The sequence below is a fragment of the Camelus ferus genome, chromosome 9 (assembly GCF_009834535.1).
Source record: "Camelus ferus isolate YT-003-E chromosome 9, BCGSAC_Cfer_1.0, whole genome shotgun sequence".
Taxonomy (NCBI): domain Eukaryota; kingdom Metazoa; phylum Chordata; class Mammalia; order Artiodactyla; family Camelidae; genus Camelus; species Camelus ferus.
In genome coordinates this window covers 47,438,391-47,464,485 of record NC_045704.1, presented here as the reverse complement: position 1 = coordinate 47,464,485, position 26,095 = coordinate 47,438,391, and the positions used below count along the sequence as shown (strand labels likewise).

General features: G+C 38.1%; 1 protein-coding gene across 1 annotated transcript in view; it reads right to left on the bottom strand.

Moving 5' to 3' along the window:
- PMFBP1 (polyamine modulated factor 1 binding protein 1) overlaps window positions 1-26,095 on the bottom strand; it is a 243,370-nt gene that overhangs the window by 125,343 nt on the left and 91,932 nt on the right. The window lies entirely within an intron of this gene.

The following is a 26,095-nucleotide window of genomic DNA, read 5'->3' as shown; positions in this document are numbered from 1 at the left end:
TGTGGGGAGGCAGGAGATGGAGACAGAGAGTATTTGCTATGGATTCATTCTTCAAAGTTTAAAAAAATATATATTGTGTGTGGGTGTGTATTTTCATTAGTTCCAGAGGAAAAAGACCCCATTGAATAAATGGTTTTATGATTTTTAAAATATATTATTGTTTTAGCTTGGAAGAACATCTTAAAGTGTCTTTTGGTTAGAAAACATTGTTGCTTTTAGTTTCATGGCAGGGCTTCAGAAAGAGCAAATAGATTTAAAGCAACACGAAGAATATAGGGAATACCTTCTATAGATATTCAAAGAAAATGATGTAAAATTTTTAAACATGATTATAAAATTAATTGCTCTTGTGATTATAGAAGTAATACACCTTCATGGTAAAAAAAATTTGAAAAATATACAGACATATAAAGAAAACAAAGATCACCCTGAATCTTACAATTCAGAAATAACTTACTAAATTTCCTTCTAGTATGTAACCACACACACACACAAACACACTGAAAAAAGTCTGGAAGGAGATAGATAGCTTGTGCATTAAAAAAAAATTTATTTATTTAACTGTTTCCAAGGTTTTGTATCCACCTATTTCCCCTTATTACATACCAAGTCAGCCCCCCAAAAGTATTTTTAATAAAGTAAAAAAAGTGAGTTCATTTCAAGCCTATAAAGAACTACACAAATGAAATGATAAGAAGTTGTTTTCTGTCATTGCCTTTCTTCCAACAGGCTTAGGGGTTATTAGAAAGTTTAAGATGGCTTTCAAAGATGAATTAGTTCCACGCTGAATTTCGACAAATATCCAACAGTGAGAGCAGGGCACAAAATCCATTAAGCCTTGTGACTGTTCATTATGAAATTCTGAAATTTAACCAACTAGAAATGTAATATGTAATCCAAGCTCAGATTTATCTTTCATCCTTCAAGACAGCAAATGTCAAACAGAGAACAGACCTCTCCTTTGGGCCTGGGAGGCTACAAGCAGGCAGAGGAGGAAAGTGTTCCTTTCCTTCCCCCTGGGTCTTCAGTCTCCATGCTTGCCCAGCACCAAGGTTCACTCACCAAGTTTGTGGGGTGGCCAGTAGAGAGAGTTATCAATCCCCTTGTGGGGGAATTAGAAGGATGGCAATCTAGGCTGTTACACACACACACACACACACATGCATGCACGCACGCATACTGAAACTCAGGCCATCTTCCACAGCCCACATACAACAGAAATGGCCAAGGATAGGGGGGAAATTATGTTCTGCCCCTTCCCATCCTCAGTCACATAAACACAAGACAGGTAGTTGACAGGAGGGTTTGCTCCTCATTATTTGGTGAGATGGAGAAACTGGAGAGCAGCAAGAGAGATTTATACTAATATTTCAAAATATTTCCAGATGCTCATTACTGGGGTCATTTGAGGAAAGAGCACAGGCTTTGAGGTCATCAGGTCTCTCATTTATTGTAACAAATACTTAATGAGCCCATACTAGATGCTAAGCACAGTCCCCGTTGCTGAGGAGGCATCAAAGAACAAAACCGACAACAATCTTTGTCTTTTTTTTGACTTACATATTTTCATTAAGTTTGTTTCTAGGTGTTTTATAATTTATGTTTTTTCGGTGGGGGGGAGGTGATTTTGGTGTTATTGTAAGTCAGATCTTTTTTGTCATTACATTTTCTTTTTTAAATTTTTATTTTTTATTGAAGGATAGTTGATTTGCTATGTTGTGTTAGTTTCAGGTATACAGCAAAGTGATTCAGTTATATATAAATACACATATATGTATATACATATTCTTTTAAGATTCTTTTCTATTATAGGTTATTACGAGATATTGAATATAGTTCCCTGTGCTATACAGTAGGTCCCTGATGTTTATCTGTTTCATATATAGTAGTGTGTATATGTTAATAACAAACTTCTAATTTATCCCTCCCCCAGCCTCTTTCCCCTTTGGTAATCATAACAATCTAAGTCTTGGTGGAGTATACATTCTAGCAAGGGAGCAGACAATAAAGATAACATCAGAGGGTGGAAAACACTACAGGAGGAAAAAAGCAGAGTAAGAAAGACAGGGACTGGGGAGTGGGTTGTGGTTTTAAACAGGATGATCAGAGAAACTTTACTGATTAGGTAACGTGTGAGTCAAGACATGAGAACATGAGGGGATGAGCCATTTATATATGGGGGTGGTAGTTTTGGGTTGAAGGGACAGCCAGTGCAAAGGCCCTGTGGTGGGAGCAGGCTTGCAGGGCTGGAGGAGACTGAAGGAGAGGAGATAATGAGATCAGAGCTATAAAGTGTGGGTAGGAGGTATACATGCAGGACCTGGAACATTACAAGGATTTTCGCTTTCTACTTGGGTTTGAATCCTTGTACCACTATTCATGAAAGGCTACAGGTTAAGAGACTCTGAACTTCCATTTTCTTGTCTATAAGACGGGAATCTCATTGACTATACAGGCATTTTGAAGATTAAAATGAAATACCAAGCACAACATCTGGCATGTGGTATGTTTGCAACAAATGTTAATTCCTTTATTCCTCTAGGTAACATTTTGTGTATTTTATATGTATTTTATAAATGTACACATAAACATAAAAGGGTGGTGTGACTGACCAATAGTTACCCAGAGGTAGGATTCCAAGTAGATTATAACTTTGTAAATAAATAAGAATTTTTTTCTCATGATAGTAACAGTCACATATCACCAATACAAAGTAATAGTTTTGGAACATGGGTTGGGGGTTCAAGTTGACCAAGGAACTAAATCTTGGATGTATTAACCATTAGTGAGAACTGATATATCAGCAGAAAGGTACAGGCAAATCTCATTATTTTCCATTTCCGTTGAACATCATTTCAAGGTTGAAAAGAATGCTATCTGTCCTTCTGGGGGACATCTGAACATTCAAACAATACCAGATAAAATAGTCGGCTTGCAAACTTTTGAAAACATCATTGCCTGCAGGGTTGAAAGGGCCTCTCTTAGATATCAATCTGCTTTGTGCTAACTTTTTTGATACGATGGTGGCAGTTTTTCTCTTATGTGGTGATATCATTAGAGTTTCACTTGAGTTCACAGAAATCATTTTCGAACCCAGTTGCTATAGAAGTTGAACATCAGTGGGGGAGGCAATTAGTTAGCTAGTTATTATGACTTTACTTACTTAGTACATTTTTAGCAGAAGGAAAAATGACAAAAACCTAAAATAATTCTATAGAAATATACAAGTGACTTCTTTTACCCGTAGATCATTAGCACAGTGGACAGGATTTCAAAGATGCCACCAACACCTATAACATCCTCTCCTGTTGTATTATTATGCAGTTTTCATCAGTAATAGGGCCAATAGGAACCATTTTGGTAAAAGTTACACAGTACCTAGTGTTGGAGGATCTGAAACTAATGGAAGAACTAAAGATGCATTTCTCTTTGTAGGTCAATGACAACCATATATAAGTTATTACCAAGACAATTAGTTATACCACTTTCAGAATTCTGCTGGTCAAAGGCACTTTTAGGAGCTTTAAAAAATAATTGCCAAAGAACTTCTCCAGGGGAACACTAGTTTCTGTTAATCATCCTAGCGAGTTAGCTCTTAAGCACTGACGTATTACTTGGTCTCTACCCCTGTTCTAAATTCCGGAGTTTACAAAAATATCTGGATTATCCACGCTTACCAGATAAGGAATTTTCCTGAAAAATTTGCCTTATGATTTTTGTACCATATATGAGCAGCCCAATAAATGTCTGTTGAATGAATGAGTAGAAAAAATTATTTCCATTTCCTTCTACTTGTCCTACTACAAATCAAAGATTGAACACACATGCACACACATTGTATATTTTACCCATTCCCTATTGTAAGTATATACCAATATATACATAGATAGGTGAAGTGTGACTTTTTTTTAAAATGTACACCAGAATTTATAGCTTCAAATGAGTGTTGCCCTTTCTGAAGTCATCTAGACAGATAATCCATTTATTCCACAGATACAAGTAAATTTTTTAGGAACTCTTCCCTGGGCAGTTCTTTCATGAGTTCTGTCCATTATTCTGGATTTTAACACTGTCAGCCAATGTTTACCATTTGACAGATTAGACTGGACTTCTAAAAATAGCTAAATGTTAGTTGGAACCAAACTTCTGAAATAAGTCAACAATCTGGGTAATGCTATTCTTCATCTAAAAATATTAGTTATGATCATAGAGTATTGAGTTAATACTTATTTTTAGTATGGCTTATTAATTGCTTTTCTATTTTTATAAAATAGATTTACTGGGAAATTATTCACATACCATAAAATTTATTCATTTAAAGTGTAAAATTCAATGATTTTTAGTATATGCACAGAAAAGTGCAACCATCATCACAGGTAATTTAAAAATATTTTCATTACCACAAAGAGAAACCTGTATACTTTGTCCATCACTCCTTTACTTCTTCTCCTCTCACCCCATTTTCCCCTTACCCCAGTCTCCCCAGCCCTAAGCAACCACAAATCTACTTACTGTTTCTACAGATTTGCAAGACACTTCATATAAATGGCATCATATAATATGTGGTCTTCGTGACTGGCTTCTTAACATTATATTTTCAAGGTTTGTCTGTGTTGTAGCATGTATGATTCCTTTTTATGGATGAATAATATTTCATTGTGTGGATGTACCACACTTTGCTATTCATTCATCAACATACAGGTTGTTTCCATGATTGTGAATAGTATTGATATAAACATTTATATACAATTTTTTGTTTGAACAACTGTTTTCAATTATTTTGTGCATATACATAGGAGTAGAATTGCTGGGGCATATGGCAATTCTGTGTTTAACTTTTTGAGGAACCATCATACTGTTTTCCATAGCATCTACACCATTTTACATTCCCACCAGTGATGGATGATAGTTCCAATTTCTCCATATCTTTGTCAGTACTTACTATTTTCCACTTTTTGAAAAATCATGATCATCCTAGAGGGTATAAAGTGGTATCTCATTGTGGCTTTGATGTGCATTTCCGTAAAAACTGACAATGTTGAGCATCTTTCTTCGTGCTTGCTGAACATATGGGAAAATGTCTATTCAAGCTCTTTGCCTACTTTAAAATATATAATGGGCACTTCTAAAAGAGGAGGCTTAAATGTTTGAGGGCACAATTGGAACAAATGCATATCCTCCTGGGGTAACCAAGCTGAAGTGTAATCCTTTGACCACAAGAGTAAAGAGTAAAGACTCAATCAATCACATTACTTTACAATGATTCTTTGTCATACACTTAGCAACTTATATCCATGGGTTTTTACAACAAATATCTACACATGTACCTCACATTCACTGACCATATGCTGCTTTGTATACAGTAGGGACTTAACTAAACAACTTAACTATGATGACTACAGAATTTCCTTGAAGGAAGAGGTTAGAGGCAGCGATCTAGTTGGATGCAGGAATGCCCTGAAGCTGTGTTTGCATAGCACTCGTGTATGAATGACAAAATATGATTCATCTACAACAAAGAATAGGGGAAGGCTGATGGAGAACATGGCGATCTAAAGCTTCTCTTTTCCAACAGTAGTTTGGCAATTCCACTGTGTCTATAACCAACTGAGAATCTGAGGAATTATACTCTGAGAAGAAAACATGCTTTCTTAGATTTACTGTTGGCCAGTCACACAAATACAGGTACATGCTCCCTTTGCTTCAAGCTTGGATATATACAAGCAAGTTGATGGATAGATATGTGAAAGGATGCGTGGGTTAGTGGTAGGAGAGGTAAGCAAGCAAGTGAATGGATGAGAGACAGTAGCATCATGATGGGAGAAAATGGGCTAAGCAGGTTAAAGTATGGGTGGGCAGTAGGGAGGACTTCTGCTTAGTGCAGCAACCCAGGCTGCTAGTCAATAGTAATCCAATATAAATCTTAATAGTCCAAGAGATTAGTTAGCTGAACCACAAAACCAGGTCCTGATAAAGTTCTTTTAAAGCATTCCATTTCATCCACTCCGGCACCTCTGAAAGTTAAAAATTGCCTCACCGGGTCCAAGTGGCTCTGACTAATTTTTCCCATCCAGTTCTCTCCAGATCTTTGGTGTGGATCAACAGCTCATGAGAAAAAAATGAGTGTGGGGGTTGCATGCATTACTGGCAATCTATACCCAAAGGCTTTAAACTGGGGACACAAAATGGTGGCAGCTTTTTTCAGGGCTGCTCTGTGAAGAAAGGACAATCTATGAGACCAGGATAAAAATACAAAGTGAAAGAAGAGGGAGTTTGTGACAGGCTTAGGGATTTTCTCACCCTCTTTGGGGTCTTCTGTTAGAAAACAAAATCAAAATTAGGCAATACAATTCCTTCCATTCCTTTCCCTTGCTCAGAATTAAAAATCATCTACTGAAGACTTTCTCACTTCAAAACCCAGTCAGGCGCTTTCTAGTATCAAGGAGGGTGCCCGGAGAATAAATTGCTCCTATCAGAAATAAAGCATTTTAGTTCTGCCACAAGCAGTGAGATCTGTGTTTGTAAGTCTCTCCAAAGGCAACTCCATTTTTGCTGCTCTCCTCTCATTTTCTTTTGATGCATAAAACCCGTAGACTGGAGCGCTGTGATTGCATTCGGCTCTGGAGCAGAGTAATTGTAAATATTCATTGGAATTCAAGCTAGCTTTCCCAGGTCTCTCCTAGGGCTGTGCAGCTATGCAAACAGCAGCTGGTGCTGCATTAGCTCACAGCCCAGAGGCCACCCATTTCCCCACAGCCCCTAGGACCCTTTCTGTAGAGAGAGCGCATGCAGAGAAACTGGCCCTCAAACAACATTTCAATCTACCTTTTCACTTGTTTTTCCTTTTCTCCCCATGAATGCTGATCCTTAGTAATTCTGTCAGTCCCAAATATGCATTAAAAAGAGAACTACGTCCTTGACTAAAAGCTCAGAGTCGGAATGTTCTCACTGAGCATATGCTCAATCTATTTAGATTAATCAGATTCCAACCTTTCAATGAATATATACACATACGTATATATATGTGTGTGTGTGTGTGTATACACTCAGACACGCACACACACACATATATACAAACACACAGATTGAAGACACACACATACACACGCCGGAATATATATATATATGGGGCAACTCTAGCTGAAAAACTAGAATAGATACCTACTCTAATTAAGACATGAGTACTCATGAGTTATTTCATCTTTTTCCAAGTTAAATTTGCAGAAATCAAAAATAAATTAATACGGTATTGGTAATAGCATATTAGTTATAACAGCCTTACAATAAAGAACTATTTACATTTTATAACATAAAAATTTGGCAAGAAGGAACCTGTGTTTGACTCTGCTGGTTCAATTCTCAGTGTACTACCTATAAAGCTGAGGCTGAAGGTTCAAGCCAGGCTCCTTGGGCCACTACCTGATATAGCTTCTAAATGCTAGATGATAAGATTCCAATAGCATTCAGGGCACCTGCAATATTAACTTCAAAATAATCCAAGGAAGAAATTGATGCATAGAAAAATGACCTATAGAAAGCAATCTATAGAATTTACAAAAAAAGAGGAAAACGTTATCAATGTTGAAACACTTCATTACAAAAGTAAGTCCAGGTAGAAATTCTTTGGGCCTGGCCAAACATTTAGATTTAATGATAAAAGTAAAAAAATTACTTTAAGTGCTAAAAAATATAGAATGGCCAAAATTTCATATCTAAAAGGAAATTTATTTTAATTTGATTTAACTAGGTGAGTTCATGAACAAAAGGCCCTCTGCTAGGCACTTTGAGGGACACAAAGATGAATGATACATGCATCCTATGTCTTAAAAGGTTTAGAATTTAGCAGCAGAGAGATGTACAGAAATAGCTGTGCTATAAAAGGGGCAAAATACTGTGTTACTTTGAGGCAGGAGGTGAGGGGGAATTATGAGCAACTTCATGACAGAGGTGAAAATCAACCAGACTCTGAAGCAGTAGATGGAGTTTGACAGACGAAGTTGGATGGAGGGAGAAATCCATCTCTGTGGAGAAGCATCATGGGTTGAATTGTGTCTCCTCACAAGGTACGTTGAAGTTCTATTTACCCAAAGCTGTGAGCATGACCTCACTTGGAAACACATGTAATCAAGTTAAGACGAGGTTGAATGGGATTAAAGCTGGCCCTAATTCGATAACTGGTGTCCTCATAAGAAGAGGGAAATTTGGACCCTTTCCTGGGTATGGGAGAAGGCCATATGAAGGTGGAGGCACAGGTTGGATTGAAGTATTTACAGGCTAAAGGAATATGAAGGACTGCCAGCAACCCCTAGAAGTTAGAAGAGGCAAGGAATGATTCTTCCCCTAGAGCCTTTGTTAGGCAGTTAGAAACGAGCACTAGGCAGGGGGAGAGGAAAGGGAAAGGAGTAACCCAGAAAATAACAGTACATCTGCATTCAGGATAAGGGACTTCAGAAACTTTTACTTTCTCTAAATGAGGGCCAGCAGAAGAATCCAGCTAAAATCAAAATGCTGCAGCTGCGCATAAGAGAAGGACTTGGCGTAACTTGACCCAATGCTTATTATAATGTAATTAACATTACAGTTTGAGCCCCTTCCCATAGGTTTCTGTTTCATGGGTAAGAACCTGCCCAAAAGGGGATGGGCGTGACAGAGCACAAGGAACCTGAGCTGTCAATCAACCTGAGCACAAGGAACCTGAGCTGTCAATCAACCTGAGCACAAGGAACCTGAGCTGTCAATCAGCCTGATCACTCAAAGAACCTGAGCCGTAATCAATCAATCACAAAAACACCCATAAGCGCCAGTCTGTAAGACAGAAAAACAAAGGAGCAGCGCCATTTTTCCTCTCTTGGATTGGCCCGCTCCCAATTCTCCGGAGTGTATTATCTTTTACTACTTTTCTACTTTATTAATAAAAATCTTGCTTATATCACGATTTCTGTCTCTTGTTAAAAATTCTTTTTTTTCGGGTGATTAAGAACCAAGGTAGTTCTTATTTCCCTTTTCCCGGTAACACCTTCACAGAAAACATGGCGCTGCTGACATCTTGATTTCAGACTTTAAGCCTCCAGAACTGTTAAGGTATAAATTTCTGTTGTTTTAAACCACTCATTTTGTGGTGCTTTGTATTAGTTTATTAGGGTTGCTATAACAAGAAGAAAGATGTGGCTCAGAGGTGGGAAGCGTGGGACTTATTCTGAAAGGTGAAGTTTGGATTGGCTGGAGAACAGTGTGTGTAAAGATCAACAGTAGGAATTATATCTGGGAAAATAAGAGGGCCCAGATTGTGGAGTCTGGGCCTCTACCTGTAGCCCATAAAATGTTATTAGGAAAGGGAGTGATGGAAGATTTGAAATAAGTTGGCAAAATAGACTGGAAGAAATGGGAGCTGGCAGCAGGCTGTTGTGATACTTGAGATAAAAATGTAGCATCCTGGCTAGTGGCAGTGGTTATGGAAAGGAAGCTATGGATTTGAGAGAGGTAGAGGTAGAACTGACAGAATCTGGAGACTAATTAGGTGAAGGATGCATAAAAGTAATTTGAACTTTGAAGTCTGGGGGATGGGAAGGGAGGATGAAGCTGCTATTATCAGAGACAGGAAACCCAGGAGGTAGAACTGATTTGGGAGAATGTGTTGAGAAGAAAGGTCTAGCTTTTAGTGAAACGGAGAAGTTCACCAGAATGATGGAAATGTAAATCTGAAGCATGGGAGGTTTGTGGGGCTACAAATATAAATCTGTGGCCATCAGTAATGAGGAAATAGTCAAGGGCCTGGACATGGTTGAGATCACCAAAGGAGATGAGTGAGAATATAAAAGGAAGAGTTGAACTTTGGAGCAGTATCTCCATTTTGGGAGATGGAAGAGGCAAAGACAAATTAAAGAGGCAAGAGAGTAACCAAGATGAACCCAAATCAAGGAAGCCAAGAAACATATTTCATGACAGACAGGGTGATCAGCAACATAAAATGCTACAGGGAAACTGAGGGGGACAAGGACTCAGAAGAAGTTGTTGGATGTAGAGATGAAAATGTCAGTAATAACTTAAGACAATTTAAAATTAGTGGTAGAAGAGGTCATTTAAAAAGGACTTAGAAATGACTAAGGGGTAAAAGAGGCTAATATGTGTAGATTCTTCTTTTCTCAGATTTGGTAACAAATAGAAGGAAAAAGGAGAGGATTTCTGTTGTTCTTGCTGTTTTAAGGTAGAAAAATACATGAGGATATTAATATGCAAAAGGGAAGGAATCAAGGATTTTTGAGAATTATAAAAAAAAAAATCAAGACAAAGTAGGATAACTTCTGGAAGGAAGAGGGATGGATTTGGATTAAGGCAGATAGAGAAGAATTAGCTCTGGAAAGGAAATAGGGCACTTTTCCCTCCAAGACAGGCAAAAAGATAATAGGAGGGGGTTGTATATTATTTGGTTGTGGAAGGAAAAAGTTGAAGGAGTTCACATTAGAGAATATCATCTCAAGACAGAAGGCAGGTCAACTCCTGAGAGAGAGGTGTGGTTGAGTGGGTTGTAAGCTTGAAGGGTTGGGAAAGATGATGTCTTTGGGGAATATGATAGAAAGTGAATAATAGGATTGCTAATAAGCCTAGTTGAGGAGGTAGCAACAGTGCTAATTGACAAAATTAATTTTATTTGACAAGATATAACTTTCTAGAGCAAGGTCTAAGAGTTTGGGACAGGCAGACAGATGGAACAGCAGATCATGAGAAGAAGCCAGTGTTGGCTAAAGGCCAGGTAGTGACAGGAAACCTCAAAATCAAGGGATCCCAGGATATAGGAAAGGCTAGGTTAGAACAGGCATTGGAAAGATTTTTTTGAGTGGGTATCAGTATCTTTGTGCTTTAAAGTAACCTACAAATAGTGAAGGAATAAAGAATTAAGAAAAAAAAGAAAGTAAAGAATATAAATTGTGTCCTTTTCTTCCTTTATTCATTCCTTGCTTCTTCTCACTTATTCATTCAACAAACCTTTTGTCTTTGCTGAATGCAAATCCATGTCAAGGCATCGGGCAAGAAGGCAGGTGTCAGGTCTGTAAGATTAGGTTCCTTATTCTAGAGTTTGAAATAACAAGAATGATAGACACTTCCTCAGCTCACACTATCCATCAGGAATTGCCCAGAGTGCCTGTTCACATATTAACTCATTTAGTTACTTTCACCCTCAGATGTAGGAACAATCATTATGCCTTGTTTCACTGATGAAGTTACTAAACTACAGAGAAGTAAAGTCACACAGCTAGTTGCCAGTAGAACTGAGATTTGAACTTAGTGAGTCTAGCTCCAGAGTCTGTGCCTTAACCACGATGCTATATGAACTAAAAAAAAAAAATTTGAAATGGGTTTTAAATAGGATGATTACATATTCCAATTAGTCTGGGACAGACTCACTTTATGCTTGTTGTCCCAGTGAAAGTATTCATTGTGTCCCCTTTCAATACAAGGTTTGGAGGATAAACTATATGGTCATCCTAATTATAAAAGACACTAAACAATTGCTGACCTCTTCAAACAATTGTTGGCTCACGTGATGAATAGAGACAAAGAACTGTAATGCATTTAAGGAAAATAAATCAAATGGCTCTCCCTTGCTATGACACACAGCCTTAAGACCTGTAAAACCCAGCTTCTTTGATCCCCTCGGTAAGATCACAGCCCTGTCCCCATCACAAGTGGCCTCTGTCTCTCTAAGCACTTTAATCTTATTCCTTTCAGTTAAAGGAGAAACACAGAAAGGTGCATTCTCCAAGAACACCAACTGGTGTCCTACATACCCGTTCTTTAAGCAGTAATGGAAATTGAGCACACAAAACCTCACAGCAAGTCTGTCCTCCCATCTCTCTTCTCCTTATCTCCTTTCCTCATCTCCACCCCTAGGCCAGCACTCCACCATTCACTCTAAACCTCAGGCATAATAACCACATGTCATACAGACATGCAGCTTCCACCAGAGCAGGAATCAGGCTGATGCCAGACCATTTGCAGCAATGTCGGCTGCTTTGTGGCTGTTGATAATGGCTTCACCTTCTGAGATCCCTCTCCTTATTGTCTTCAGCCTTCAGTGGGAAGCAAGAAAATTGGTACCAGATAAGGTGAATCTGGTACCCTATGAACAAATGTGCTCTTGTCACTGCTAAATTAGTCCCCTTGGAAGATTGAGATGTACACTCAACTCCCTATGGACGAATAATGTATCACTTAGTTCTCTAATGCTTATTGATGACAGACACTTATACAACTTTGTGATTGGCTCTTACTGCAGTAATATTATTTAAAATGCTGCAATGTGCAAAAATGATGGTAATGCCTAGGTCAGAGTAAGCAGAGAACCAACTCAGCAAACTGAAAAGAAGACATCCATCCAGGATTTTCAATATCCTGCTGAGCAACCTTTGTTCTGTAAGACTTTATTATATTCTCTGAGGTTTTAATATGCTTGTCCACGGAGTTCTCTTCTTATTTCTGACTGCTTTTTCTATTGTCTTCTCTGTCTGTCCTGGCCCCTCTATTTTTCCTTCTTCTGAATTCACTTGGGCAGTTTATGCATTCATAGTGATTTCAACTACAATTTAGATTACAGATGGTTCCAAATATCCATTGTTGCTGCCTGAAGGGCATTTTACTCTTTCTCCCTTCCTTCCTTGATAAACTCATCCTCTAATATGATTTCAATAATAGCTAACATTTATCATGTGTCAGGCGCAAAATTGAAGCTTGGGACATTACAAGGTAAGTACTGTTATTGTCTCCCAGAGAAGGAGCTAGTAAGTGGTAGAACTGAGATTTGAACCTAGGAAATCTTGCTGCAGCACCTGTAATCTTAGCCATGCCACTATGATTGCCCTTCCCACTCAACCACCTGGTTCTCTACCTTGTGATTAAATTATGCCAACAGCTTCCTAGTACTCTTTCTGGCATGAGCTGAACTGAACACCATTTTTCACACGGAAAGTTTACTGTGTTCTCTACTGATCAAATTTAAAGTCCTCTGTCAGTCCTCCAAAGTTTTCCATTCACTTCTGTGTCACCTGAGCCTACCTAGAATCTATTCCAGCTAAAGATATTTGTGTGCCATATAAAATGTTCTTCCCGCCTCTTCAGGCTATTACTTCTGCCTAAAACACTCTTCCTACTTTGCTTCTGGGAAACTTTATCTCCTCTTTTAGGATCTACGTCTTTCACGAAGTCTTCTCCAATTCATTATAATTGTAAGGGTAAATTACATCTACTCAGGGATTCTTCTATTTCATTACATCTCTACAAAGTCTAGTAGGGTTTATCATACATTGATATGCAATAAAGATGGTTACTGGACTGACATAACCATCCTAAACAACACTGGAAAGAACTCAAGTTGCATAGCTGACAGGTACAACTCAATAATTACTAGAGACCAAAGAGTGTGTCTTCACCTATGAGGAGGCTTCTGTGCTGTTTCTGGGCCTGTTTCCATTCAATTCCATTCCTCATTCTTTCCCTGTTCTGCTCTGTATGGCTGGGAGCTGAAACCCTGCAGGCTGCATTTCTAGACTCTAAAGTCAACTGGCTATTAGCCAGGTTTGGCCAGTGCGAGGAGCTGGAAGGAGAATGGAGAGTGGGAGGGAGAAACCAGGTACATCTACCCATTTCCTCTGCTTTGAGATATGACTCCAGCAGCAGCTGAATCTCCTCTGCAGCTCTGGCTCTACGTGTAAGGCATAGCAGGATTCCAGTTTCCGTGAGGTGACCCTGGCCCCTGGACTCTGGTAGCACCACCTCCTCCCTTTGTCTCTGTGGGAGGATAGTGGCTTCTTGCTGTTATTAACTTCACCTCTTACGCCAGCTTCTCAGCTCCCCCATGTAACTCCCTGCATTAAGTGCCCTCTGTTTTAAATACTTGAAATGCTTCGTTTTCCTGGTTAGACCCTGAAAGAGCAAGCAACCTATTTTGTGTTTTAATTATTACCCTAATAGAATCATAGAAAAACGCTCCGGGTAAAACTAAATCCCTGTAGAGCTATGATTAATTTCTGTCCTTTGGTTGCTTATGAAAGAGGTGAGATCTGGCACAGTTAGTAAGTTAACAAATGAAGAGATGAAGGTGACATGGCTGTAACAATGGCATTAAGCTACTAAGAGAGTACTGGTGGAATGTATTTCAAACTTACAATTCTTTCAGTTGAGGTTCTCTCTTATAAATAAAATTTGAATGTACAGATACATAGCTTTGTAAGTAGTATGGTAAAAAACAGGAGAGATTTCTTTATAATTTCATAGTTAGGTGAGACTAGACCAGTCTAAAGATTTTGACCCTATCTCATTATTTTATTGGTATATTTAAAGGAACTAGTATAATGTTTATCAATAAACAGGCATATCACATTGTTATCACGTTGTTATAGGAAACGGGGCAAATACTTAACCTCAACACAAATTCCAAGGTAAAACCTGTCCCTAAAATGAGCCCTGAATTCCCCCTGTGCCAATCCAGTCAGAACCATGTGGTGAGCAAACAGGGCAGATGTCATCTGTGTTTGAGGCATCCTTGCTCAGCCACTCACCCATAGCATCCACCTGTCCTGTCCTCAGCTCTTTTCTCACTATGTCATCATGAGAAATCCTTGGGAGTATCCTTAGGAAAGGCTTTGCAGTTCCTGTCTAGACACAGCTTCTTTGATATGGAGGAAAGGAAATAATTAACCTAACTATGTGTACATTCATTCATTTAACAAATATTCATTGACCATTCTTTCTGGGCCTATAGACTTAAAGTGAGAAAAAATGTCTATGGAAGGCAGCATTGATTGGTTATCCCAAAGCCATTCCCAATCCCCTTGTCTCTTGTAACCTCCCCACACAGAGGCTGGAGTGATAAATAATACTTGCTTTCTCAACCTCCCAGGCAGAAGGGGTGGATGTGTGAGTTGTCTGGCTATAGGGTATAAGCAGATGTCTGCTGAAAGGATGGGAGGGGGGCTTTTCCAGGTGGAAAGAATAGACAGAGGGCATGATTCTTCTTCCGTCTTGCCTCTTCTTCCTTCTTTGAACTTTGACATGATGGTTGATGCCATAGCACCCACCTTGCAACCAATATTAACAGCCAAGAATCTCAGCATCTTTGGTTCTGATGAAGTAGATAAAAAAAGGCCTGGTTCTATGTTGATCACTTCGGGTGCTGAATCAATGCCAGCAACCACCTAGACTTCTTATGTGAGGGAAATAAAATCTATTTCTTTAGGCCACTATTGTTTCTATTACCTGCAGCTGGACAGAGTCCTGTCTGGTAGCTGAAATCTATTACAATTGCTGGCTTTTGGTGCAATTTGAAATATACTCCTTATTCAGACTGTGCTTTCATTTAGATTTCTCACTTCTTTTCTCTGCTCAGGGTTGATAGTCTTGGCAGGGGCCAGTAGAATTTTTTTCTGTAAAAGGTCAAATAGTAAATATTTTAGCCTTTATTGGTCAGAATATCTCTGTCACAACTACTCAACTCTGCCATTGTATCATGAAAGCAGCCACAGGCAATGAACGAATGAGTGTGGCTGGGCTCTGACAAAACTTTACTTACCAAAAAAGGTGGTTGGCCCGTGTGCTATAGTTTTCCAAACCCTGACCTCAGTAAAACCCAACTGAGGAAGTAAAAAAAGTTCCACATTCTTGCAGGTTCCCAGTCTCTATCTAACTCCCACAGTGTCAGTCAATTCTCTTTTTCCTCTTGTATCCTTCACCTGAGAGCTCCTTAAAAAGACTGAGCTCAGTCCCTTTGCTGAAACCAAAGGAGAAGGAATGTAGAGCTCCTTTAAGAGAAATATTTCCCTAGCATATATGGTGTGGAGAGTGAAGAGAATGGTGTGAGATTTCTCCCTTAACATAGATTTTCTTATTGGATCAAGGATGCAGGCTGGGAGGACCCACACTTCTCTCCATCATTAGTGACGGCGACAGAACTGTGTTAGTTATTGCTCTTGTGAATATGATCAATTCTCCGCGATTCAGGTTCTACATAAATGGTGAATTTTCTCTTATTTTCCTTCCTTTCCTTCAGCCCTTTCATGTTCAAGTGATGCCAAGGAAATTCAAGGAGATGCAACTCAATCTGTCAACTCCACACTTTGTTAAGGCATCTCTGATAAGGGGAAGGTGAATAGGAGTTCAAAGTATTAGCTAAAAGTGGGTTGGGAATTATTTGTGGGTTTGAGTTATTATGCTAGTTCCATTTCCTCTTTCCAGAAATACTTCATTAGTTCTCTGTTGGGATTGGAAATGTGAATCAACTGTGGTCGAAGTTTCTTCAAAAATCTTGTATTGTGAAAGCATTTTCATACAGGCAATTGAGAGATACTCCTGACTTGAGGCGTTTCTCTCTCACTACATGCTGGGGCTCCGTTTAACATTTGGGTATGGAAAACATGACCCAACTTCTCCTGAACTTAATTTTGATGTTCAAGATGGGAAGAAAAAAACAAACAAAACCCAGAATTTTCCTCTGGGTGGGTTCAAAAGCAGACCATCTTCCGTGATTACTGTAACTCTTATAAGGGGGGAAATCAAATAGTTTCATTCCTTATACCCTTGTTTCTGCCATTTGGGGAGTGATTTCTGGTTCTATATATCTCATCTTCTGAAAATACAAAAAGACTGCAAAGCTGCTATGAAGCTCTGATTCACCATCATTAAAGAATAAGAAAGAAAACTAATGTAAGCTCAATTCCAGTGGATTCATGAGGAAAAAACACACTTGAGGGGTCTATGAATTACTAAAAATACTATTTAGTCATAAGTACAAGAAAAGACTTGTAAATTATTTCCTATCCGGATCAGCATTTAAACAGAGGCCAAAGGAATGAGCAGAAGCCGTTATGAATCTTCAGACTTAAACACGAGGCCCAAAGAAATTGATCTTTGTCATCACCAGATTATGTGAAACTCAGACAGAAATTACCTGACCACTTCAGTTTGCTAGAGAGAAAATGATATTCAACACAACTAACATTTATGAGATCCCTGCCATTTTCCAGTTACAAGGATAAGTGTGGGGGAGATGCTGAGGTAAATAGGTTCAAATGAAATTCAAAGTTTATAGGGAAAAGCAAATTATAAACTGGGGATATGTGCAGCTACAGAGATATGTTCAAAGTTATAGACGCAGCATGGGGAAAGGCATGGTTAAATTAATGTCGGGAGGTCAGGGAAGGCTGGTGGGGGTGTGATTTCATGGTAGTGAGTGGGCGTGCCTGGGCCTGGGTAGGCAAGAGTGAAAAGCAGGCCTGGAAATGAAGGCTGTCTTCTTTCCAGATTAAGAAACACTGGGTGGTCATTGTCTTGTCTTTCCTTTGCGACTGTCTTGTGGGACTTTCAACAAAGGAAGGTAACACTAGATCACCTCTGCTGGCTTCCCACTAGAAGACCTGCATTCAAGTCCTAATTCTTCAATTTAACAATTTCTGTGACCTTAGGCTATTTGGTTAACCCTTCAGAGCCTCAGTTTTCACTATTGTAAAATGATGCAGTTGCATCCTATGGAGGACCTCAAACTTTTTTTTTAATCTTATATCCCAGCAATGATTTAACTCTGTCCATACAAGCTGGTTTCCTTTGCATTCTGATCCCTCCTCCTTCCAACCCCAAAACTGATAGGAGCAAGCAAGAAAACTTCTTTTCCAAGCACAACACTTGAATACTAATTGACATTCTATTACTGTGTTTATAACTGATGCTTTTAAATTTTTTTCTAGGATGTAATAAATTTTGGAGAGTAAATTTTATCATGAATCTGTAAGTGTTCTAAAAAATCTTTCAGCTCACTTAAACTACTTTGTTTCTCTGCTGATTGAGAATCCTTCTAGTACCTCGCTCCATGCTCCTCTGGAACACTCAGTGCCGTGGGCCTTACCTTCAGTCATCTCCCCCTCTTCTAGCTCACATAGCTCAGGTAGGTGAAGGGAGAAGAGGAATAACACACAATGGAACTAATAAGAGCAATTGTACAGCTGAGTGTAAATATCAAGGGCTGAAGACACATGTAGTAATCGAACAGCCTTCCCTTCAGAGGAGCTGGAGGAGGAAGCAGTCAAGAGCCTTCAGGACAAAAAGAAGCCTACCAGCCTAGGTCATAAACCTTTTGTTTGTATGGGTTTGTTAGGGAAAGGAATTCCAGCACTGCATCTGGTCACTGATGGTTGCACAGCAGCTACTGACTGAGGAACAGATAACAGAAGTTCTGGGCTTGACCTTAAGCTTTGCCTCCCTTAACTTCTCTGCACCCTAGTTTCTTCAAATGTAAAAACAGAAATGACTCCTGCCTCACAAGAATACTGTGAGGATTTTGTATGCATGTTGTTTAAATCTGAACCATGGAAAAATAGCCAAGAAGCAGTAGGGAACAGAGAACCTCTAGTCACCTGACCATAGCTCTGGCAGTTAAGACCAAGGTTTCAGTTGTGAGAGAGTCTAGGGATTCATATATATATACACATATATATGTACACAAAATATCTATATATCTATTATAAAATAATGTATGTTCTTATAAAATATATATTATTCTTATATGATTGATGCATATTTATATATACACATACATACTATAATTATATATAGTATAATATAAATATTTGGGGGTCTTCACTGAAGGAGGGATCAAAGGCTTGGAAAAAAGGATAAGTAAGGATATGCTATCTAATTGAATCAAATTATTCAAAGTCCTTTTAGAACAGCTAAATCAGGAGGCAAGGAGAAGTAATATTTATTTCTCCTTTTAAGGGAGATTAAAAACCCTTAGTTTCCTGAGATTTGGAGGCCCCTTCCACCTGCTTCTCCACAGTCCTGGCTCTCATTCCCCAAAGCATAAGAACAGAGCTCTCTGCCTCTACATTGATGATTTATCCCGGTCACAGAGGGGACACTCGGCTAACTGAGGTTAACAGCTTTCTCGGTTTCATTTCAAAAAGACATTAGCATGGAGGCTCTATGAAATGCTGATATGCCAAATACTGATTCATTCACCTGCAGAGTTCGCTATAAGGCAGGGACCTATTTGACAGGCAGGGCTGAGCTCCCAGCCTTTTCCTAAAGGGCAATCCCATAATTCATCTCCCAGTGCTAAATTATACCTGACACTTCACTGAAGACTTCAGGTGCACTCACCCAACTGTAATAAGCCTAATGCAGAAGAAGAGGGTTGGAAATGATGAAGGTATTCTTTTTGAAAATAATATAACTAATTCAATTGTGGGCGGAAATATCTGTGATGCAATACATTCCGAGGCAGCGTTGGGTAAAGAGCAGGAATTGAGCAGATGTGCATATTTCGCTTTGTTTAGTGGGAATGTGAACTGACTGCAGATGCAGCAGGAGAGGGTGACCCTGCTCAGTGCTTACCCTGCCATGGCTTTATGCGTGGGGGTCTCCATGTTGTGTCTCTCTACCTGAGCTACATGTCCCTTGGTGTGTCCTTCACCAAAGGAGTGCCAAATTTTTCTATAATGTGGGCTTTCCTTTCAAATTTACAGGGAAGAAGACTGTCTAGAAGCAGCAAAGCAGTGGACTCCTGCTACTCCTCTGCAGGGCTTTCTGTGGAGCAGCTGGGCGATGGGCATAGGAGAAGCAGAAGGTCTGTCTCCTACTGTTCAGCAAAGGGTGTCCCAGCAGCCAACTCTATGGCATGATGGCTTACTTGTTGTCAGTCAGGGCAATGCAGGCCCTTGAGGTGACTTGGTGGAAGAAAAGTAGAAGTGACTTGACAAGTGCACTCATTATCTAGCTTCCTCATGTTCCTACTTGTCTTCCACTCTTTCAGTGTGTGCAGGGGGTTGTGGGCCATTTCATTTGATGCTGTGTGAAGGAACTAAGCAGGCATATGAGCCTGGCCAAAGCTCAGGGGAACTCTGGAGGGGTGAGGCTGGATGTTTCTCTAACTCAGGATGTCTATTTCAGTATATACTAGGTATTGAGGACACTGTCTTGAACAGGTAGACACAGGGTCTTCTCTCATGGGGTTTCTGGTGAACTTGGGAGACCTGGGCTTAAGAGGAAGAGCTAAGATGGTTAAGAAGAAAAACTAAGATGTGCATAGCTGGACACTGTCCAGCATCCATTAGGTGCTTGATAACTGCTTGCTAAATGAAGAAATTGTAGGTAGGGTAAAAAGCAAAGAGAAGGAGCTAAACATTATTGACTTCCATGTCCCAGATTCCATGCTAGGTCCTTTCTATTATGTTATGTAACTCAGCAAGGGATGAACAGTCAAAGTCAAGGTCAGAGCCTGGTATATGTCTTCCAAGACAGTCCCTTTCATGGTACACACGTGGGAAACAGTGTTGTTTAATGGAAAAATCCTAAGACTAGGTGTCCATAAAATTTGGACGTTAGTAATGATTCCATCATTTATAAATAGTATAGTCTTACAAGTCTGCTATCCTCTCTGAGCCTCAGTTTCCACATTTGTAATTTGGGGATGATAATACCTCCCTCCCTGGGTGGCTAAGAGGATTTGATGAGACGGTGAATGTGAAAGAGCTTTGATTATAAATAAGATCCTGCTCGGTGTTAAAGGAAAGTCAAGTTTTACCCAGTCTACTTCTTAAGAATTCAGTTTGTTTCTAAACAGTGCAGTTGATATGGTTTCAACAATGCTAACAACATCAGAAACAATAGTAAGGTTGTCCTGGAAGTTATCAAAATGGTATTTGGAGACATTTATATCGGAAAGATACTTACAGTAAGCCAAAGTTCATTCAAGGTGATTATTTGCCCTGAACTTATCAAGTATTTGGGTAAATTACTGATATCCCAATAGTTACGCACTTAGGTGGATATAATCAGATTCTTTTCTTATAAATAAATCTCTTGCCCCTTCAGCATGTCTATGAATTCTTCATATAAATTCAAATTAGGAGCAACCAAGAGAATAATATTTTAGATTCTAACTGAATAAAGAACTATCCTATTTAATAACAGTATAGTTTTAAATGTACTTTCCCTAATCAGCATTTGAACAGTTAAAATGAAAATTGTGTATAACTATATTCCTAGTAATCCATTGTTCTTTTAGTTGTAATAAGAGGTTAAGTATCACCTATGTTTAATTTTATTCTCTTACTTTTAAATCTTTTTTGTGCTCTAATTGTATCTTGTTCTGTGACATCTCCTGTGTCAAAATCTGTGAATTCTCTAATTTTCTTTCCTCTCCCCAGATCATTAGTGAGATGGTTATATTAAACCAAAGTGGGCAACAGTCTTCAGCGTTGTGCTGGACGTTTCCCACCTAAATGTGAGGGACCACCATTTGTCATTACTCTTTGTTTATGGTCCTTCAGCCAATTCTCAATCTATGTGACCATGCACATATTCTACCCAATTTGAATTAATTTTGTAAGTGGAAATTCATGGAGCAGTGTATCAAATGCTTTAGTAAAATCCATATATATTACCTCTAGTGCATTCCCTTCACCCATTAATCTCATAATACGATTTAAAAGAGTGATCACATTTGTCTGGAATGATTTGTCCTTTATCCATCCTAAAGCTGCCTCGTGCTCTTGGCTGGCTCCATTATACTCTGCATACTCTCAGTTTTTCCCTCTTCACATTTGATTCATTATATTACTAGACACAAAGATTACAATTTAATAGATGATAACTACTGAGAACAATTATGAAAATATTTACAATTTTATGCTTTAAAAATATTTTTCTATTTTGAAAATATTTACAATTTTCAAATAGTCTTTAAAATGTGGATTATTGAAAATACCTTCTATTGACCATTAAATTCATATGCAAATTGCTTTATGCAATCTCTTTATTTCAAGCTGTGATTCTGTTAACAATCTAGTTGCTTCGTTTCTCTTAAATAAGTTTTTTTGCAAAGTATAGTATAGTATTTAAGCTGTCTTTCCCATTCTGCTTGTTTAAATTGTGTTTCCAAAGCTGTATTTTCCTTTCCGTCTGGGAGACTGCATTGCATAAATTAAAGGTGATTATAAATAACAAATTCTTGCTGTAATTCTAATATAACCATATCAACTATGAATGCCTATATTTATTTGCAAAACAAGCCTTAGCAAATGTTTTTCTATGTGTATCTAGAGCAATTTGCCAGCCTGCTAAAAATATTTCTCACCTTTTAGATCTGGGTAGGCTTTTCTCCTGAAGAGCTCAAGGATTATGTGCCAAATCAATAAATTTAAGGTAACAGTTAACTTAAAATACAAAATGTTTCAAAGAGTAAGGAAAATGAGAATGAGAGGAATAATAATGAGAGAGAATAATAATAAAATCAGGGAGACACAGGTATGTAACAGTTTAAAGAGCATGTAGTAAGCAATGTATCTTTCGATTAGAGACAAGAATATCAGTTAAGGCTATGTGGGAACTTCCTTTCAAAAGGTGAAGAGGCTCAAATATGATTTGATGCTTTGAGACTAAATCTTTGACCCATAGTTCCAATGCAAGCCACTTCTCCCTATCTATTGTCAGAGTCATTGTCCAATCTTTTATCTTTGCTCCACCAACACTCCATCTAGGAATAAAGGATTCAGAATACTGCTTTTTCAACTTTCTGCTCCAGTGGGTGAAGGTAGGTGAATGTTGAAATAAGGGTCAGGTCCACAAGAATATTTAGGCATCTGCTCCGTGGACAGCCACCAATGACCCTGATAAGATACCTCTTATAAGATACATGCAGTGCACATGGCTCAGTTTTCAGTGTCTTACTAAATGATGGAATGAAATGAGTTTTATCCAAGTCCGGATCTTAGGACTTTATATTAACTCAGAATCAATTTTGTAATCTAAATTTTTGGTTGACTAGTGTACTTCAGTAAGATATTCTATAGAGGTGTATCAAAAGACACTGAAATGGTAATCAAAGACTCAGATTCAACATGCACTTATGCACAAAAATACTGAATGGAAAACAGCAACTAGACAATAAAAATGGCTATAAATTTTTTTCCAATTGTATCTCCACTTTGATCTCTATCCTCTTCTTCCCGCGATAAACAAGTCCATTGTAGATCAAAATCAACTTGTACCCAAGAAATATGCAGCCTCACACTGTTATGTAAATACCCATTCATTTGGGTAGGGATGGCAAGTATTTATTACTGGGAAAGAAGAGGTATATAAAACATTAAGTCAATATGCATGAATAAATGCTGATTTTTATGTGACCTTAATATTGAGATGTTGAGTACATGTCTGATAGTGTACCTTTTCATGCATAAGCATCTATGCTTACCCTGCACAAAGCATTTGTGCTAAGAACTTGAGGCTTTTAGTATTAGTGTTCTATTTTTCAAGGAAATCTTAATAATCTTTTCAAGCACATATAGTTTTAGGGGGAATTTATACATTTGTATATGTGTCTTAAAATAAAAATCATTTTTCTTGGCTTTTTTAATTTGACTGATAAAGCCCTAAAAGTTCAAGGTGTGAAGAAACTCCTTCCTCTGCATGTCCCTATGGACTCTATCCCTTGTCTGTACTAATGAGAATCTAAAAGAAAAGAAACAGGTCTGAAACTGGGATATTATTGTTATTACTAGATCCTTAATGTGGGATTATGACTTTTTAGGAGGTTATAAATTAAGAGTTGCACTAAAAGGGAAGTAGAACAGTGTTTACACGACCATCTTTACTGCCTGGGATATGAAGGTTCCATTGATGGAAAAATTGACTCAAGCAAACATTCAAGGCACTGACTTTAATTTTTTGTTAATTCTAACTTTCTGTGATTTATGGCTCCCTTGTCTTTGAATTTTCCTTCCTCCTCCTTTTCAATACCTAGTGATCCCCTGCCATGTGCCAGATATTGTGCTAGGTGGTGTTGACATAAGCCATGACCCATGCCCTTAAGAATGTGCACTTTTTTGGAGGGGCAGACAAGTAAGTTGATGTAGACCATGTATTGTGCAAAGTGTCAGGTTGGAGAGGTTGTGGGTACTCTTGGGGCACAGAAGAGTGGCAGCTAACTCCATCTGGGGGAAGGCTGGTGAAGTTCTTTAGAAGAGAGGATGCCACAGTTGAGTTTTGAAAAATGAGTAGGAACTAGCTAGAGTAGGGTGGCCTAACTTGGCATCCACTGATTCCTAAAGAGTCCATGGATAAAGTTCAGTGGGTCTGTGACCTTGGATGGGGAAAAAAAGATTATACCTTTATTTTCACTAATATTGAACCACAATTTACCATTTCCTTCAATTATAACTGTAGGAAACAAACCACAGTAATATTAACAGTACCAGTAACAATGTCAGCAATAGAAGTCACAGCTATTTTCATATCACAGCCATTTCATGTATTGTTGTAAGTAATCTCAAAATATCTCATTCTTATCAATACCTTAAAATATAGTTTTGGACCCACCACTGGAACTATCAACATGTTAATAAAAAGTATATGCATCACATAAAAATTAGTTTCAATATTTAATTGATTTTAATATTTTGATAACTGAATTTCAATATAAATTGATTTCCTTTGTAATTCTATATATTTTATTTTACACATTTAAGAGCATTATTCTGAGAAGGGGTCTGTAGGCTTTAGGTCTATCGCAGACTGGCAGTGGGATTCATGGCACAGAAAAGGTTAAGAATCCCTGAATGGGTGAGAAGGTTGGGGGAAGGAGCCGTGCTTATTTCAGGAAGAGGAAAAGTTTATGCTTGACTTTAAGGACTTCATCTTGATGCTTCAAATTATAAATAATGTTTCTTTCAAAGCAAATGTTGGTAGATATGAAGGCTAAATACGTGCACAATGGTTTTATGAAATACTGTGAAATATAGTGAATAATATATACACACTATGTTTTTGTAGGGACATGTTTCTGGGGAGCAAACCTATTGATTAGGCATATTAATAACTCACAGAGTTTCCGAGCATAACAAAGAAGGTCTGTCATGACATTAGATTCTGCAGCTAGTTGTGGTGTGATAAATGCCAAAGATTCCTGAAATACTTCTTTGCATGAGTAGAATGCTAATGATCAATTAAGATCAACTAACATTTGCCTTATATGCATGTTAGTGGTTGTAACAGGTGCTGGAAATACAGGATATGCTAAAATTGTATCAGATATTAACAGGCAGCAACAGGCAGCTTTGGAAAGAGCACTTTCCAAAGGAGTCCACAGCCTCAGGTCCCGGCCAAGTCTGGCACTAATACCTGTGTCACATTGTGCATGTTTATTATCGGCAAAATGAAATAATGACTCTTGCTCTAACTTGTCTCATAAGTTTGCTCTAAGGATCAAATGAGTATGTCAAGATGCTTAGAAAGGCTTGAAATATAATACATATATTATTTCACAGAACTAACAGTGAAAAGCAATATCATATTTTATATTATAAATATAGGAACAATAGTGGAATATTTCTATACTTACATTATAAAATATATTGAATGTAAAACCTATTAGGAAAATGAGATTGAAAAATATATCATTATGTATAAAACATAAAATGAAAATAAAGCACATGAATATATCTATAACTTAGAGGTTAAATTCCTACAGGACTGAAGACTTTGAAGCTTGTTACCTAAGCCACTAGGCTATTCCATAATAAAATCTTTTCCCTGTGGGTGGCAACAAGCTTTCAAATATGACCTGTAGGAACAGTAGCACAAGACAGCAATGAATTTATGTATGTGCTATTTAGATTTAGTGGCACTAAGATCACAAGAAAGCACATTTAATTAGTGGAGTGCATTCAATTCTAAAATTTAGATCACTTTCTCCAAATAAGCTTGTTCTTCAGAGAAATCATGCAAGTACATGTTGACAAATATTGCAAACAATGAGAGAAAGACACCAATCTCAGGGTTTTTTTTTTCTAAAAAAAATCCACTCTTTTTAATTATGCTTTTCATTATAACCTAGCAGAGAAGGGTTTAAGTACCAGCCTGAGTCTTGCATTCTCTAGGTCAATGTTGAAAGTTTATTTCTACAGTAAAATACACCTTTCACATTCTGGGTGTTGCCATATAAATCAAACAAAGAGAACTACATTCCAATTCTCTCCATTACCACAGAAGCATACAAGCTACTAACCAGAACAGTCTTCCATTTTTAGCTTGAAGTGTTTTTCAACCTCAAGTA